Source organism: Topomyia yanbarensis, chromosome 2 (assembly GCF_030247195.1).
Source record: "Topomyia yanbarensis strain Yona2022 chromosome 2, ASM3024719v1, whole genome shotgun sequence".
Classification (NCBI taxonomy): Eukaryota; Metazoa; Arthropoda; class Insecta; order Diptera; family Culicidae; genus Topomyia; species Topomyia yanbarensis.
The window spans coordinates 72,378,937-72,397,382 of NC_080671.1; the positions used below are offsets into that span (position 1 = coordinate 72,378,937).

The window sequence follows — 18,446 nt, forward strand, 5'->3', positions numbered from 1 at the left end:
TTAAATTTGAAAAATTTCGTAAAATTTCGTGAAATTTGTAAAATATCGTAAAATATCGTGAAATTTCGTAAAATTTGTAAAATTTGTTAAATTTCACTAGTTTACAGAATAAAAATAAAAATCTGAACTTTAATATTCGAACACCATTTCTGATGTAAAATTTCGTGTTGAATCTGAAAATGAGGTCAAAAAGATTTACAGTAGAACAGTTTTGGAGTTACAGTAAAAAAATGAATTTCACCCTTAAAATTAAAAGTGCGTTCAGTAAAATCCAAATACCTTCGGTTGTATTGCACCGATATGAAATATTATAAAGTTGAATTAAAGAAAATTGAATGCACTTTCGATCGTTAGAACATTTTGTTTTAGTGCGACTACTGGCTCTGGCGTTATTTACGAATCTATTGAACTTTTTCTTGATTTTTCGTCCTTTTTTTGAAGAAAAATGAGCGTTTGGTCAATATTTTGGGCAAGATAAAGCAATCCTAAAAATATATTTTTATAGTAAATTAAAGCCTACTAATAACCAATGAAAAATAAACACTTATTAGTTTTAATTGTATGGAAATTGTGAAATTTATTCAATTTTTGTAGAATGGAGATTTTTGAGTTTCTCTGGGTCAACTTACTGAACCGTCTCGAGTTCAATTTTTTCTAGGCTTTGTTTCATAATATATGAGGGACTCTCTGTTGGAATTCTGTTAAACAAGTAAGTGGAAGAATATTGAATGATTTAATGTGGGGTTATGTTCGAACTCGTTTATCCAAATGATTTAAGACTTCTGATAACAATAATTTTAGGCTCAATGAAATTATAAGTCATCGAATGATTGGTATGTAATACTACGTGTAATATTTACAAGTGTATTACATAAAATAACACTCTTATGATACAAAACTCGTTATAAACTAAATCCTCACACGTCATAAAATTCGTTTTTTGAAACGCTAGCTGCTCAACTAGATTTTTTACAATGTTAATACAAACTACGAATTCGTAGAAATATGTGATACGTCACGTCAAGTATTATAAAATTAATAATTTGTAAAACTTCACAGAACATCTAGAAGTTCGTGTTTTGAAATTATGTAGGACATCGAATAAGACTTATTTTAGGTTTAAAATCTCAAAATCTGAACTTCAGAATGATTTGAAGAACGTAGAATATTTTGTAATTGCACTCAGATGTTTTACGCAATATATTGTAGTACATTGAAATTTTGTGAACCAGTGCAGTAAAATCGGTACATCGTAGAAGCCAGTGTGAATCTCATATAATTTCAAATTATAAACTTCCAGACGTTTTAATAACGTAAAATAAATTGTTAGTAGAACAAAACGTGACGAAATAGGTGGATCATGTGTGTATCCAGGCATTGTGGAGCGTGCAGTTAACAACGTTTCTTGAACATATGCAATTCTGTATGACACATTTGAACATTATGCGTATTTTTTAATGCCAATTTTTTGATGAAATTACTCCACAAAGCCTGAACTTATTGTTTAGGATGTCTTGAATCATTTGGATAAACGAGTTCAAATATTACCCCACATTAAATTTTCTCAAAATTCTTCCACTTACTTGGTTAACAGAATTCTGCCAGATAACCCCTCATATATTATGAAACTAAGCCTAGAAAAAATTGGAATCGAGATGGTTCAATAAGATGACCCAGAGAAACTCAAAAATCTCCATTCTACAAAAATTGAAAAAATTTCACAATTTCCATCAGATTTAAACTAATTAACTAATTTTCGTTGGTTATTAGTAGGCTTTAATTCCCATAAAAATATATTTTTTAGGATTACATAATCTTGCCCAAAATATTGACCGAACGTTCATTTACCTTCAAAAAAATAACGAAAAATCAAGAAAAAGTTAAATAGATTCGTAAATAACGTCAGAAACAGTAGTCGCACTAAATTTAAACGTTCTAACGATCGAAAGTGCATTCAATTACCTTCAATTCAACATAATAATATTTCATGTCGATGCACTACAACCGGAGATATTTGGATTTTACTGAAGACATTTTTAATTTTATAGGTGAAATTCTTTTTGTTACTGTATCTCGAAAACTGTTCTGCTGTGAATTTTTTGGACTTCATTTTCGAATTCAGTACACGATTTAACATTGAAAATGACCACCAGCTTACGTAGTTCAGAAATGTTGTAAACTAGTGTTATTGTTAACCCTCCGGAAGTCGCGCAAATGGCCCACTGAAGGAGAAGCCGCTGGTGCGCTAAGACGATTACGCTAGATTTTCAGAGCAGCGTGCACTCAGTGCACTAGCGCGACTTCCGGAAGGTTAAAGGTTATCACCCATTTTTTTCGTCATTTTCTATGAAAATGGATTGCATCTAACCAAGATAGGTGCTTTACTATTTCATGACTCGTCTTCTAATTTATTATATCCCCTCGTAATTTCAGTCTCTTCGTATTCTTAAAATTTTTCACTTTTCACCCAGGCCCATGCATAAATGGTCTCTCCTGAAAAAGACCTAGCGAATGGCAAAATGGAGGTGGAACAAGTTTCTTCATGGTAGATTCCGAATTTAAACTCAGTCAAACCATATCAGATGTTATTTTGGATCAAACATCAGCCGCTGAGTAACAGATATCTATTAAGTTCGCCCAGATTAGATCATAATTTTCTAAAACCGGCAAACAACATTACTGGCTAAAAGTATTTTACTAAGGATTACCGCTTCTACATTCCCGCTCACACAGTTGAGATTAACGGTGTGGTCACCGATTAGACCCCTTTCTCCAATCAGCTAAAATTTTAATTCACGCAAAGCGGATAAAAATTGCATGTTCTTACAAACTTGAGTCGAGGGACCTTAAATAGAACTGCTGTTCCTATTTTCTTCTGTCTATACGTTTACCATAATGGCTCAGGAAGAGTTCGACTCTGACGATCCCCTTGCTGCTCCTAAAGACATTAAGCAGATGAGATTTCTTGTAAAGTCTATTTTTTCTCTTTAGAGACCGCTAAATATAACAGCTCTAGGAATCACTAACACCTGCACCGAGGAGACCTCAATTCTTACGGTATGGCAAGGAGGTTGTCTACTCGATAATATTGAATTTTGGCTACTCCACGATCTGCGCTAGAACTTAAAGCAGGCGGCTTGCTCTGGAATAGTGTCTGTCCCATTCATATTCCGTTAAAACTGAGAAAACAAGTGATAATAATTTTCTCTATTTTTTATTATTTAAGTCTATTCAGTTGAAATTTTTTTGTCATTCAACCCAAACACGTTTGTTATTTAGTTGTTTACTTATCATTAACTGAATGGAATTGATTGAGCCGTGGCGTTTTCTTCTGGCGCTTTTTTGTGGAGTCTTAGTTTTACGCCCCTTTCGTACTTAATTTTCCTTTTTTCGGGCAATAATGTATTGTTTACTTGCAAATTGTAAACTTAATCTGACTTATTTTATGACTTATCCTCACTAAGTTTACAAAGAAGATGAAAATTTCAGCGTCCCCATAAGCTTGGCGCCCGTGGCTGAAGCCAACCCGACCAACATCATGCTACGGGCCTGGTAACGAATCATCACTCAATATACAACTCTTGGCAATTAAAATTTGTTTACGTCGGTCAGGCCCGTACGTAGATTACAGCAGGAAAGAGAAGGTATGTTAGTCCGACACATGTTATTACTAGATGCCGTATATACTACTGCGTACTCCACGAATGTCAAGGAACTAAGGACATTAAGAGTAGGGATAGATTCGATTGCGTTGAAATTCGCGCGCTGTCCAAGATTTCAACGGTCTCTATACTTAGTTAAAATATATATTACTCATACATAATACAAATAAACAAAAAGAAAAACACTAACTATTATCAGGAAAAATTATTAAAAAAAACCCAGACTGAGGCTACAATTAAAAAGATATCGATTATATTCGCGACGATAATAGGAAATAATTTCAAGCGGCCCAAAATAAGCATCAACTGTAAGTGAAAACAATGCTTTGAATGACAAAATTTCACGCGCGCTTCCTTTGTTATTTTTTACAACTACCAGAAAGAGCAGCAAATCTATAAGATGCAGGAATTGAAGTTAATTAGTAACAGAAACCTATAGATTATTTTTTCTTTTTCTTTCTCCGGGTTGGGTTTGTCTGATGAAATATAATATTAATATCAACTCCCTAGTGGACACCAGCTTCTTCTACGATTATCAGATATCTAACAACCGATAAATGAATATTCGTTATATAGTGGGAAAATGATATCAAAATAGAATATAATGAAAACCCGCTGCTAAACACAAGCCATTCGAGAAGAGCCATCCTTGATGAAAAGGAATAGAACATAACATCCATTACTTTGCTTCATTATTTGTTATTACATCTACGGCTCTAGTGCATTCGTTGTGCCAAGTTGCTTTACTTCATTTTCTATGCAAACAGAATGCTTCGTAGCTGAAGAAAGCTTTTTTGCGATGTGATTTTTTCCATGGTTGCGAGAAACGAAATGTTACCTTACCTTACCGTTCAGGCTAGAGCCTTGTTGTCTCTTGCTGTATGCAGAAGCCGTCTCCACTCCGTTCGGTTCATTGCTGCTTTTCGCCATCCTCGCAGTCTTCGAAGGTCGTCCTCTATCTGATCGATCCACCGTGCTCGCTGTGCGCCCCATCTTCTTATTCTTGTAGGGTTGTCCTTAAGAACCACCGGGTCGTCGTCTGACATTCTTACAACGCGTCGCGACGTGTCCAGTCCATCGCAAACGTCCTATTTTTGCGATATGCGCGATGGATGGTTCTTCCAGCAGCTGATGTAACTCATGGTTCATTCGCCTGCGCCACGTTCCGTCTTCCATCTGCACGCCACCATAGATGGTACGCAACACCTTTCGTTAAAAAACTCCAAGGGCGCGTTGGTCCTCCACGAGCATAGTTCAGGTCTCGTGGCCGTAGAGGACCACCGGTCTAATCGTCTTGTAGATAATCACCTTCGTGCGGCGAATATTGTTATTGTTCGACCGGAGCGTCCTTTGGAGTCCAAAGTAGGCACGATTTCCCGCCAAGATCCGTCTCTGAATTTCTCTCCTAGTATCATTGACTGCGGTTACCAGTGAACCCACATACATGAATTCGTCGACCATCTCGATTTCGTCACCGTCAATCCGAACTCGGGATGGGACGTTCACTTTGTCGTCTCTACAACCTCTTCCTATCATGTACTTTGTCTTCGAAACGTTGATGGCAAGTCCAATCCTGCTGGCTTCAGCTTTCAGTCTGATGTACGTTTCCGATATTGCCTCAAAGTTCCGTGCCATTATGTCAATGTTGTCGGCGAAGCCAAGAAGCTGGACGGATTTCCTGAGGATCGTGCCACTCGTGTCTATCCCCGCTCTCCTTGTTACACCTTCTACCGCAACGTTGAACAGCAGGCATGATAGACCATCACCTTGCTGTAACCTTCTTCGAGATTCAAAGGGACTCGAGAGTGTCCCTGATACTCGAACAACGCACATCACCCGATCCATCGTCGCTTTGACTAATCGTGTTAGCTTATCCGGACAATCGTACTCGTGCATTATCTGCCATAGCTGATCTTGATCGATTGTGTCATACGCCGATTTGAAATCGATGAGCAAATAATGTTCCCGGCACTTCTGCAGAACCTGCCAAATCGCGAATATTTGGTGGCGCGGGAACCCATGAATCGCGCTTGGTAGTGCCCCACGAACTCCCTTGCAAATCGTGACAATCGGTAGCAAAGAATTTGGGAGAGGAGCTTGTAGGCGGTGCTAAGTGTGATCGTGCGGTAGTTGCAGCAATCCAACTTGTCACCGTTTTTGTAGATTGGGCAAACGACACCCTCCATCCACTTCTCCGGAAGAATCTCCTCCTTCCAAATTTTTGGTGATTACCCAATGCAGTGCTCTAGCCTAGTGTTTCAGCACCGTAGCATGCTGGATAGTTGATCTACACCGGCAGCTTTGTTGTTTTTCAGCCGACCGATCTCCTCCTTGACTTCTTGGAGATCAGGGGCCGGCAGCCTATCGTCTTCTGCGCGTGCTCCAAGATCCGTTACCATGCCGCCTTCGTCCTCTGATGCTTCACCGTTGAGGTGCTCGTCTTAATACTGCTTCCACCTCTCAATCACCTCACACTCGTTCGTAAGAAGGTTGCCGCCTAAGTTCCTGCACATATCGGCTTGCGGAACGTAGCCTTTGCGCGAACTGTTCAGCTTCTCATAGAACTTCCGTGTGTCGTTTACGCGGTACAGCTGTTCCATCGTTTCGCGATCTCGTTCCTCATGTAGGCGCTTCTTTCTCCGGAGGGCCGAGGTTTGCCAGTTCCGTGCTTGTTTGTATCGTTCCACATTCTGTCTCGTTCCGTGCTGCAGCATCCTCACCCGTGCTGCATTCTTCTCCTCAATTCACTGCTTACATTCGTCATCGAACCAGTCGTTTCCTCGATTCGGAATCGCTGTACCGAGTGCCGCTATAGCAGTACTTTCTATCGCGAAACGGATCTCACTCCAGCCTTCTTGAAGAGTAGCTACGCCCAGCTGTTCTTCCGTGGGTAGTGCTGCTTCCAGCCGCTGTGCGTAATCTTGGGCAACCCCGGCGTCCCAAAGTTCCGCGATGTTGGGCCTAGGCGTCTGACTACGACGAGTGTTGTACACCGTCGAGAGTTTTGAGCGCACGCATACTACAACTAGGTAACGGTCCGAGTCTATATTCGCAATGCGATAGGTACGAACGTTGGTGATATCAGAGAAGAATCGCCCATCGATTAGAACGTGATCGATTTGGTTTTCGGTGCGTTGGTCAGGTGATCTGCAGGTGGCTTTGTGGATATCTTTGCGGGGAAAAAAAGTACTTCGGACTACCATGCCACGGGAGGCTGCGAAGTTCACGCATCGTTGACCGTTGTCATTCGATACGGTGTGCAAGTTGTTTGGCCCGGTTACCGGTCTAAACATTACCTCTCGTCCTACCTGAGCGTTCATATCACCGATGACAATTTTCACGTCCCGTTGCGAACAACCGTCGTACACCTACTCCAGCTTCGCATAGAACGCGTCCTTCTCATCGTCGAGTCTCCCATCATGTACGAAGTGTACGTGGATGATGCTGTAGTTGAAGAAAAGGGCTTTGATCTTACACACCCTTGCGTTGATCGGAGTCCATCCAATCACGCGTTGACGCATCCTACCCAGCACTACGCCTATGTTACCGAGAAAATAAACAACCCGCCCAAAGCCCTAAAGAACAACAGCGGTCAAAACACTGTACGACCAGGTGCTGATGAAGCTCAATGAATATGTCTTGGTCGACGATGAATCAATTACGAAAGCCGATTTTAAACAGGAGCTCAAATTGTACGAGGCTCCTGCTCGCGGAAAGTTTTCTAACAGATTGAAGCTTGTTTTCACGAAAAAGAATTATGGTTTGGCAAGGGACCTGCTCCTGTAGCAAGCAAACCAGCGATTTGTGACGAATAAGACTATGAATTTGAAAGTGTTCAAAATGGGGTGCCATAACAAACAAAATTCACTCTTAATTACGTTACGTTTTCAACAGATCTAGTCAGTTACAATTGTAGCAAGAACGTGCGATAATAGTTCAGCGGCAAAATGAAGCAAATCTCATTCCAGAAGCGCTGAATTAACCAAATTATTTCTGGCTTCGTTCAATAGGCCAGCAATGAACGATGATGAAGATTAAGGCAGCAGTCACCAGCATCACCTTGGTCGGATGAAGAATTAGGGTAATCAAGATCGTGACTTAAAAAAGCATACGCTGGTTAAAAAGCGGCAGCAAGGCAAAAGAGTGAGAATTTCTTCGAAATAATTATAAATAATTTGTTTCTGTTTTCATGACAAACAAGTAATTACTTTAACATTTCATTTTGCAAAAAAAAGGTAAACGCCCATAAAATAAATAAAGTTTAATAACACAAATAAAATGAATATTCTAAAAAACCAAATCAAAGGAGTCAAATAAATTTTAATGAAATGATCATTTGATAACTGATAAAATGGATTATATTAATAAATCTAATAAAATAGAATACTTCATATACTTTGAAAAACTATAAAACTAATGAAATTATTAAAGTTGAATCGAAATTAAATGAGTTAAATTTTCGAAGAATTAAATCATCAAATTTAAAAAGGCTAACTTGGTCTCTCTCTGCAGCAGTACATTCACCAATGATTCGCAGAAACTCTGCCTAACCCTATCTTCTACCAGCAGAACACAAAAGATTAGTCCGTAAGATGTCAAACCTGTTCGTACTGACCCTGCCACTTCTAGTTTTCCAATCTACATATTTCAAATCGTTACTTTTACCTGAATACGATACGTGTTACAGTTGATTTAAAGACAACCTTCTAACTAAAGCACAATCCTAAAAAGAACCACCCCAGCAGGAATATTCCACTTGAGCAACCAAAAAGTCAAGGCTTTTGCTAATCCGCTTCAATCTAAAAATCTCAATTAAAGGATAAAACCGGAAATGCGGAAATAAAACGAAAGTTACCGAGATTCCATTTTCTGCCGACGTTGTTGTCATCGCCAGTCCACGGCGAGCTGCCGTTCTAGCCTTTCAGTAATGACTACAAAAATGGGCCTACGGCTTCACTGGCTGCAATTTTCTAAACTGTGTAGGCAGACTAAAAAGTGAGCATGATGCCTCGGAAAGACGGCAAAAATGTTACGTAATGGGAGCGGCTAGCAATGGAAGCTGAAACATTTATTTTTGGAATGCCCTACTGGAATGTGTATGAACGTTAGTCCTTGCCGTCAACAATCTTTTGCAGGATGATGGGACAATAGCATAAATGTATTCAGTTCAAATTCGGTAATGTTTCATTGGCTCACCTAGAGCGTTTTCTGCCGAGATTCCTGGTATACTTTATTATCTGTCCTGATTACAGTAACTTTGATACGAATTGACAGTGCTATTATACAAGTACGACATATCTACGTTTCTTACTAGTAAATGCTCTCGTGTTGGGGATGGAGCTTATTTTCAATTGCCGTTGGAATGGAGACAGTTTCAGTTAATGGTGAAAATTAAATTTGTCGATTGGAGGATTTACTCAAATCTGATAAAATCTATTGACTTAGACTATCTTCGACTACAGTTTTCATTTAATTAGATTATCATAAAGATTATCAAATTTTAATATTTTATCGAACTAAACCTTTCATCAAACTGATGAAGTTTGGTTTGGGTGGGATTTTGCAACAAAACACTGGAATGACACAAAAATCGCCCTTGGCATAAATATGTAATATAAATGTCAAAAACAATACCTACGAAATTTACAGCAACTGTGTCACCCGAAATTATTTATGCAATTACCGCAGACTGTTATATCGTTTTATAATCGAACTGATTTGAAGTTGCTGTGTTCGGTCGAGGTGTGCCGTTCAAGTACTTTTAAATTAACTAGTAAAAATGATTGGGATTCGTGATTTTTATTTAATTCCGGTTCTTCATAATTACGCCCACTTCGGAATTACCAATTATTTTTTTCGCTGCATAACGTTCAGTTCACAATTTATGGGCGATTCGTGGAAAGTGTAGTAGGTGGGTGGAAATTGTGGTGGCAAGTCTTGCGACACTACTGTTAATGTCATCGACATTGCAGTTCATGGCTATTGCGGTTCGATTTTCCATCCTTGTTGACGCGAATTCGTCGCGGATACTAAAGATTTGTGGTCTAAAATCATAGGCAGTTGTTGATAGCCGGGACCAACTCTGACTTTATTTTAACCAACCCGACCTGACCTGAGCTGGTGTAGTGAGCAAAAAATTGGCTTTTTTATCCGCTTAATTGTTAGTATTGAACCTATAGAATAGTATCCCGCAATCTCGGTGGCCAAGCTGAACTTCTTTTGTTTAGAACAGCCATGTATTCCATGCAAGTATTTGCTGTAACACACGCATATTTCAATGTATCGGAAACAATTTTCAAAAAACTGACAGCGATAAAAATATTGTGTAAACAATACACTCTAAGCTACTTCTACCCAAATTTATAAGAAAATATACCCAATCGGTTATTTTGTACAGCGCTTTTTCCGTGATGCAATTTGATGTGGGACACCCTTTAATAGCGTTTTTTTTTCTCGAAAACGGGATTTTCAAATTGGCGTACACGATAACTCAAAAGCTAATCAACGAATTGACTTGATTTTTTCTATGAGAATGCACAATATGTGTAGCCTATCGATGAACCACAAAAACTGAATAAAAACATTTTTCTTCCTATTTTTTGAAGAAATTTGAGAGAATTTTACAGTAAAATATGAAACTTTTCGGTTTTCGTAAAGCCATTTTCCGAAACACGAACTTTTTTCTATTTTTTGGTTGATCGAGTAACTACAAGTCTAAGCTTTACAAATCTTATTGAATTTCATGTTTCAGACAATTTTATTAAGAGTGTTCGCGGCGGCGCTCCTCGACGTGGAAATGGTTGGACGTCTATTCATGGGGCGCTCGTATATGTGGCTCCGCGTGACTGAAAATATTTTTTTGTGCACAATGAATGTATAAATAATTCTTAACATTACACAAAATAGCCTTTATTGTCCAGCCTTCAAAATCGTAAAACAAAATAACTTTCGGTTTGAGCACTTTACACCAGACGCCCCCTTAGGGGTTATATGAGTTGACGTGCGGATAAATAGGGAAAGCTTTGAATTTTTTAAAAGGTGCGTGCCATATTCTTATTGAATACTTGTTTTACTGCTTGCGTAGTCTAATTTGAAAAATCAGCTGGTGAACATGGAAAAATAGTAAGAATTATCAAAATAATTACAAAAAATTCATTTTTTTATTTTCGACGTAAGTGCCAATATCTTATTTAACACTGCCTGCAAAGCGAGATCACACATACAACCGCATTTGATCTATTTAATCTCCCCGCTAAATACCCAGGTCCGGGTTTTTATTATCTTCTGGTGCCTAATTTCAGCTCATTACCCATTGTACTTCGGTGGGTGACAGAGCTGATGAACAGAGCTGTTTGGATTTCTGGTCCCGTGTCCAGTTAACAGAGGCATGGCAGGAGCGAACTCGCCGTTTGAATTAAACAAATAATTCATTTCTTTTGAGTTTTGAAGAAAGTGCCAATACTTTTTTTAAGACTTTTTGGTGGTTTCCAATAGGGAAAACTGATCAAAATGGTGAGTTAAGCGAAAGAAATTATATGAAAAAAAAAATTTTCCCCTGCCTCTGGGGTTGCTGCGGTTGTGTGTGATCTCACTTTAGAGGCAGAGTACGATCACTGTCGCCAATGCGATAATCATGTGTTGTTTCTGGGATATCATCATATCCCAGGGATAGCATAAGGGTTTGTGCATTGGGCCGGAGTCCCAATGGTTGCAGGTATGAATCCAGCTTATGTACTATGGGTCACAAGGGCGGTTTTTCGGTACAAAAATCAATAACTCCCAAACCGTTCATTTTAGACAAATTATGTCTGAGAGAATATTTTTGGAAATTAAATTGGCTTTCTTTTAAAGTAAAATGCAGCTAGGGTGGTCCTCTTGAACATTCTTTTCGAAAAATTATTTTTCGAACAAAATGGTATAGCAAGGTACATATTTCAGCAAAGTTGTAGAAAAATGTTTTTCAAGTAACATTTTCAAATGCATCAAAGTTATAACACTATCGGTTTTCATGTTATAATTATTTTTCTTCTTTAACTTAGGGTGTTTCTGAAAAAGTCAGTTTTTTAACTATAACTTTTTAAATAGTTAGTCTATCTTCATACTCTTTATGAAGCAATTTTGGTACTTTTCATTGCGCATATTTTTTCTGAAGAATGTGAATCGATATCATTTTTCGTTATCGAGTTACGATCATTTTTTTTAAATAAAAATGATAGTTTTCAATGACATCTAACTCAGAAGGTTGCAAAAAGTAGCAGCTAAATTTGTACTCTTTCGAAAGTGCATCAAAAATACTATAAAATATCTCAAAATCAACTTTAGCTTTTTTGTCCTTCGATGTCAAATGTAAACAACAACACCACGAGAAGTGACAGTTTAATTTGTATCAATCCCATTCATGAATCGAATCGCAATAGCCGACGACTGCTTTGATGAACGCGTGTAGTGCTTTGTATTATTAGTGCCGCTAAAATGGATAAAAGAAAATTGTTCGATCTCCGGAAAGTGACCAAAGGTGAAAATAAAAATAAAATAAAAGTTGTGTTTGAGGAAATTATGAGATCATTTGATGTGGGAGAAATTGAAAAAAGAATTTCGCTCAGAATGCAAAAACTGTAGCAATTAAAACATGTAAAAGGTTTAATCAATTGGTCGGTGTTAAGTCAGACCGGACCAAGTCGCAAAGCATAAAAAAATGGGATAATGATAACACTGGGTAAAGAAAGAATCGACTTTTGGCAGATTTGAAATATGTAACCATAAACAAGAATTATGTCAAAAAATAATTTCCAATTATAACGTAAAGGATGCTGCGATTCAAACTGTATACCAGTTGTTCTCGAAATCAATATTTTGTCACTTGGTCCGGTCTGACTTAACACCGACCAATTTTGGAAAGACAGTCATCGAATTGAGACGAATGTGCTCGATAAAAATTCAAAATATTTTGAGAAGCCGTTAACAGTTCCTACAAAAGATTCAAAATGCACTTCCTCCCAAACCAGCATTCACAGAAATTCGTCGCTTTTTAAGGCAAAATGCTCTACATTTTATATTATGTCAACACTTCCATTACCAGCAGATTTCATGAGCGAACAAGGAGCTGAGGCTCGAAACAAATACAGTCGTGATTCGCTGGTTGGACACTTTTTAACTGGACCTCCGCTAGTTGGACCATTGTCCAACTAAAAAGCATCTGAACGTCAAAATCTCGTGTCAAATTAACTTTGACAATCAATCTGACAATATTTAGAGATGTGAACAGATGCATTTACACTGACAACATCTCCCTTGGAGAGTTTTTGACATTTGTCAGTCGGTCCAACTAGCGAATCAAATTCGTTAGTTGGGCAATGCTGTGGTCCAACCAGCGAATCACGACTGTACTACCGGAACGATCGACTGAATCACGGTAGAAAGTGTTCAAGAGTCGCGAACATGGAAGATGTTTTCTTTAGAGCAATGGACTCGTCTGATCCGGTTCTTGCAGCTAGAAGATCCCGATACAGTAAACGCACTGAAATAAGTTCAATATTTAATGAGTTAGCACTTAATCTTTGGGAAAAGAAACACGATTCAGATAACTATAGCGACGACGATGCTGATGATGTTGTGATTATAATAATTATGAGGATGACGATGATAATAAAATAGTTATGTATAATAATAAAATAAATATCTGCCTGAGCCTAACGTTTTCAATATTTGTGTACATATTTTTGACAAGCTCAAAAAATCATTTAAAAACTCGACTTTTTGATCTAGTAAAGCAGGTGCTAAATGGCTGATAGCTAATGTCACTTGATCATAATGTTGATGTCAACATTTTTCGATGGAGGACAAAATGGAAAAGTTGATTTTGAGATATTTTATAGTATTTTTGATGCACTTTCGAAAGAGTACAAATTTAGCTATTACGCGTACTTATTCAATTCTAAATAAGTCAATTTAAAAATTATAATTTGGACACTTTTTGATTTTCCATAGCTATTTTATTTTTATTTATTCCTTCTTTGTTATTTATCATTTCATCATTTTTAATTTTTTTTAATTTTCCAGCGTTCATGCTTTTTATTTATTATTTCGTTACTAATTTTTATATTTCAAACATGTTCAACATTATTGTTATTTTTACGTCTAGCTCAGTGGATCCATTTCGTTCATTTCTATATTCGTTTACTTTTTTGCAGTCTCGTTTTTATAATTTTTTTTGTTTCATTTTTCTTCTTTTTGCCGTTTTTACTGTTGTCAATGCTCATGATATTTTTTTTTTCATTTTGATGTTCACCCGTTTTTCGCTCTTTTAACCATTTTGCAATATTTTTCTATTTCTTCAATTTTTGTCTAATTTCCTTTATCATTTCCTTTGCTTAATTTGATTATTTCATTTGTTCACTCTGTTTTATTTTGCCATTTTTTTTCAAATTGTTTACATTCTTTCAAATTTTGACTTTTCCATTGTTTTAATTTTGTCCATTTTCTGTTTTTTCAAAGCTTTGAATTTTGAATTTTGGAAATTGATTTGGGACTATTTGTATATTATTAATCTTTTCCATTATTTTGTATGCCATTTTTTTTAGCTATCTCGTTTTGTATTATATTATCTATTTTTAAGTTTTTCCTGGTTTGTTCCGTTTTTTGTTTTTCTCTCTTCAAATTCTATCTCCATTGAATGTTTCTTTTGTTTCTTTAGATTTATAACACTTCCATTTAGCTACCTTTTTTCACAATCTGTTTAAGGTTTTAATTAGGAGTTTTACAATAATATTGTACCAAATATATAAATGAACGACTCGCAAAAATCACTTGAATCAGTTTTTCCCGAAACCAACAAAAAAGTCAGCTACACTATCGAACAAATGAGATGTTGTATTTTTTGAAGTTGGCGATGTTGTAGCGCACCGACCTGGCAGAATGTGTTGTTTTTTAACAAAACGTGGGTGAAATCAGACAAAGATCCCTGAATAAATATGAAAATATTGATAAATCGCCTGAATCCGCACTACTTGCACGCCAAGTTAAGGACATCATTAAATGTGACCAAGCCAACTGTCACCAGCGTAATGGCAAACGGAAGTGATAATGGCGGATATTTTCAAGCATTTGAAGCTATCGAAGTTCACAATTATCTGGTTTAGCAGGCTTTCTGCACCTGTGGTTTAAAAAGCGACATTTACGTTGCGATCGAGCCCGTCAACAAGCAAAATTACGTGAAAGAGTGCATGAAAAAACGTCTGCTACCTTTCCTGAAGCAACATGATCGTTCCACGCTATTTTGGCCGGAGTTCTAAATTCTGCCATTACTGAAAAAGGAGATGTAGTGATATGACGTCTACAAGGTTCAGGTGGCGCCCAAAGACAAGAACCCCCCAACACAGTAAATCTCGTGGAATATTGGTCCATTTTCAAGTGAAACCTGAAAAAGACCCAAAACTGTATAAGTAAACTGGCGCTGGCGAACAGAGTGGACGAGGTGACTGTACAGAATTTGATGGCAAAAGACAACTTGAGTGGTAAGCATGACCGCCCCTTAGCCCAGTGGGTCTGGGTTCAATACCAGCCGAGGTCGTTTTGAATTTCTGAGGTGAAAACTCAGTATCACGTCTTCTTTCGCAAGGGAAGTAGAGTTGCTGATTCAGGTCCATGTGTTGATGAACCGATATCTGGTTGTGGAGTCACCTCTCTGTCGTCGGTGATAGACACTGAATGCGGACAGAGACCGATGGAATTTAAACGAAAAAAATGACCGCAACACCCTTTGAAATGAAAAAAAAACATTGGAATTAACGACACTGGGAGTATTCTCCTAGAGTTCACCACAAAAGTTTCTATCCACTATACATAACTAGGTTTTCCAAAAGATTTCGATCTTACCAGGTTCTGAGTTCGAAAAATTTACAATGATGGAGGGGGCCCTTATGCTGAGCCCCCCGGGCCCATAATCTCTTTCTACAGCCCTGATTAGAACAACTTTATGCAAAAAAATTCAGCATCTCTGAAACTTCGGAATATGAAAGAATGGACTTTCCCCTTTCATTTGAAACTAAGATCAAAATAATCCGTCGGGGGGTCCAGAGCAACTTTTTTTTGAAGTTTTTTTCGTGACCAGGTTTTACTACTCGAGCTAGTTCATATTTCTGTCCCTAGATGGTGCTTTAGACATTCGAACAACACTAAAAGTGAGAATTTGATAGAAAATTTAATTGCTTACAAGTTTGTTGACAATTAAAAATTGATCTGAAATCACCCGGAAAAATTGTTTAAGATTTTAACGAAGTTATATCTAAGATAGTTTTACACGAGGCCTAGTGGTTTGGAAATATATTTTCTCACACTTATTCCATTACCAAAAAAAAAAAACAATTGGGTTTAGTGGCATAGTCTCTGTCAAGCATTCTAAATTTTAGAAGGCCAGTTACAATTGTCAACGAAGAAGTTGTAATGAATCCCGTCAAATATGTTCATATTTGACGGGACTCATTACAACTACTTCGTTGACAATTGTAACTGGCCTTCTAAAAATTAGAATGCTTGACAGAGACAGAAAACTATATGTGCTTTTGGTTCAAGTTTGTAATCTTTTCGAAGGAACTACCATTCATCGGAAGATATTGCTTGGTTACAAGGGTTTGATTACATTTATGTTTTAGGAAGGACTATACGTCGTATAATTTAGGTTATGATCGTTTAAGATCGTTTAATTCCGTTCAAGACGAAATGTTGGGACACACCGTTTCTAATTAAACGCAAATCACAGCGGTAACTGTCTAAATTAGTGGTTAGCGTGAAACGATTTATTCAAATTTTCTCCGCAAAGTATATTGTGGCAGTTGTATTTTACGGCCAATTCCTATCAATTATGCGAGAAATCCTTACTTAATTGATCCTAGATTATGCGAAAAGTATTACTGTTGAAAACACAATTTGATTTGAGTACAATAAAAACCTTATTTACATACAAGCAGTGGTGCAAATTTTCATTTTCAAATGCCAACTTTCAGTTCAATCAAACCCAACCATGATTCAAATTCAAAGCCTCCCTCAATCATTCACTTTCAAGTTGGCGGGATTTTCATAACTGAATCGTACGTCTTCATTTCAAATTGATGCTTTTTCATTCACCAACCAAAGCTGTCATCTGCTCTGTAGAGGCCAGTTTAGGTTAAATGTCGTCATGTTTTGCGTTTTCAAGCTTACATGTACAGTAAGAACTATGTTCAGAGTAGTTTTGCTTGAAAAACCTGGTCAATACCCCAGTAAAGAGATATTCACAGGGTCAATGAAATTGAAAATGAATGGAAAATGATTGAGCAGGTCGGCTGTTTGAATGAATAATGGAAACGAACAACTGCGAATTGAACATAGTAGGGCATGATTTGAGAATTTTTCCTCCTTCAAGTTCAAAACAAACTGTTGAAAATTTGCAGCTCTGGAAGTTCAGGACAAGTGAATTTTATACGAAGATGCTAACAGAGAGTAGAAGGTTCATGCAAGAATAGTTATCCGTCATCCCCAAGAACAATCGAAAAAATGAAAAAAGGCATACATCTTTAAAAAAGCTATTTCTGCGGGAGGAATCACTCACCATCTTGGAAAAGAATATTAATATCATACTAGTTTGGTCAACACTTATCTAAGACTTCTCATCCCAAAAATATTAATGGTGCCAAATGGAATTAATATTTTCAGCTAAAAGGTGAAACTTTCCCAGCTCTCAAATTCCGCTGAATGCACTGTTCAACTAAACACAACTATTTGGCAAATAAAAACAGTGCGTGTGAATTGACTTACAAACCACTAGGCCTTCTGTGGACCTAACTTAGACTTAGACTTCGTTAAAATATTAAACAACTTTTCCGTATAATTTGAAATCGGTTTTTAGTTGTTAACAAAGTTGTAGACAATTAAATTATCTATCAGATTCCCACTTTTAGTGTTGTTCGAATGCCTAAAGCACCATCTGGAGGCAGGAATATGAACTAGTTCCATTGTAAAATCTATGCTTTCTCGAAAAAAAACTACAAAAAAAAGTTGCTCTAGACCCCCCGACGGATTATTTTGATATTGGTTTCAAATGAAAGGGGAAAGCATATTCTTTCATATCCTGAGGTCTCACGGATGCTGAATTTTTTTGCATAAAGTTGTTAAAAAAGACACCGTGATAAAGATATGTCCTCAAGCAGGAATCGAACCTGCGATCTCCCAGTCTTCAGTTGGGTGCGTTAACCACTCCGCCATCGAGGAACTGTGATGATGCCATCACATATTCCCAACAGTATCGTAATCACCGCCGCAGCCTCCAATACCTCCTAATTGACCCATTGACCCCCAATGTCTCCTATAAGCAGATAGTCACCTCTCCCTCTCATCGATCGGGCCATATCTCCCTCGTTATCTATTTTTAGGTCCGGTGGACTGCGCTCTGGCTTGAGATATTTATTATCACTGTTTGCCCCCTTAGCTAACTCAGTCGCCGCCAGACTTTGGCAGTGAATAGAGCTATGGAGAGGTATGTGCCAACGACAAATCCAGCCGTTGATGCAATTTATATGCTCCTTTTTTGGACGTCAGTCTTTGTTTTTATCCTCTTTCAGGGATTTTTATGATCGTGTCCACTCATTCTAACCCTTCCGGTCATTCTTTCTCTGTCTGTTTTCCAGTGGACACGTTCATAAAAATCCTTGAAAAAGGAAAAAACTAAGACTGACGTCCAAATAAGGAATATATAAACTTACCGAACAATTACATTCGTTTCAATATTTGCTGAAAATGTATGTTTTGAGA

At 37.5% G+C, this 18,446-nt stretch overlaps 1 non-coding gene across 1 annotated transcript; it reads right to left on the reverse strand.

Annotated features, from left to right (window-relative positions):
* Window positions 1–17,833: 17,833 nt before the first annotated feature.
* Trnaf-gaa (transfer RNA phenylalanine (anticodon GAA)) lies at window positions 17,834–17,906 on the reverse strand. Its single transcript has one exon. It is a non-coding gene; the product is annotated as a tRNA-Phe (tRNA).
* Window positions 17,907–18,446: the final 540 nt, after the last annotated feature.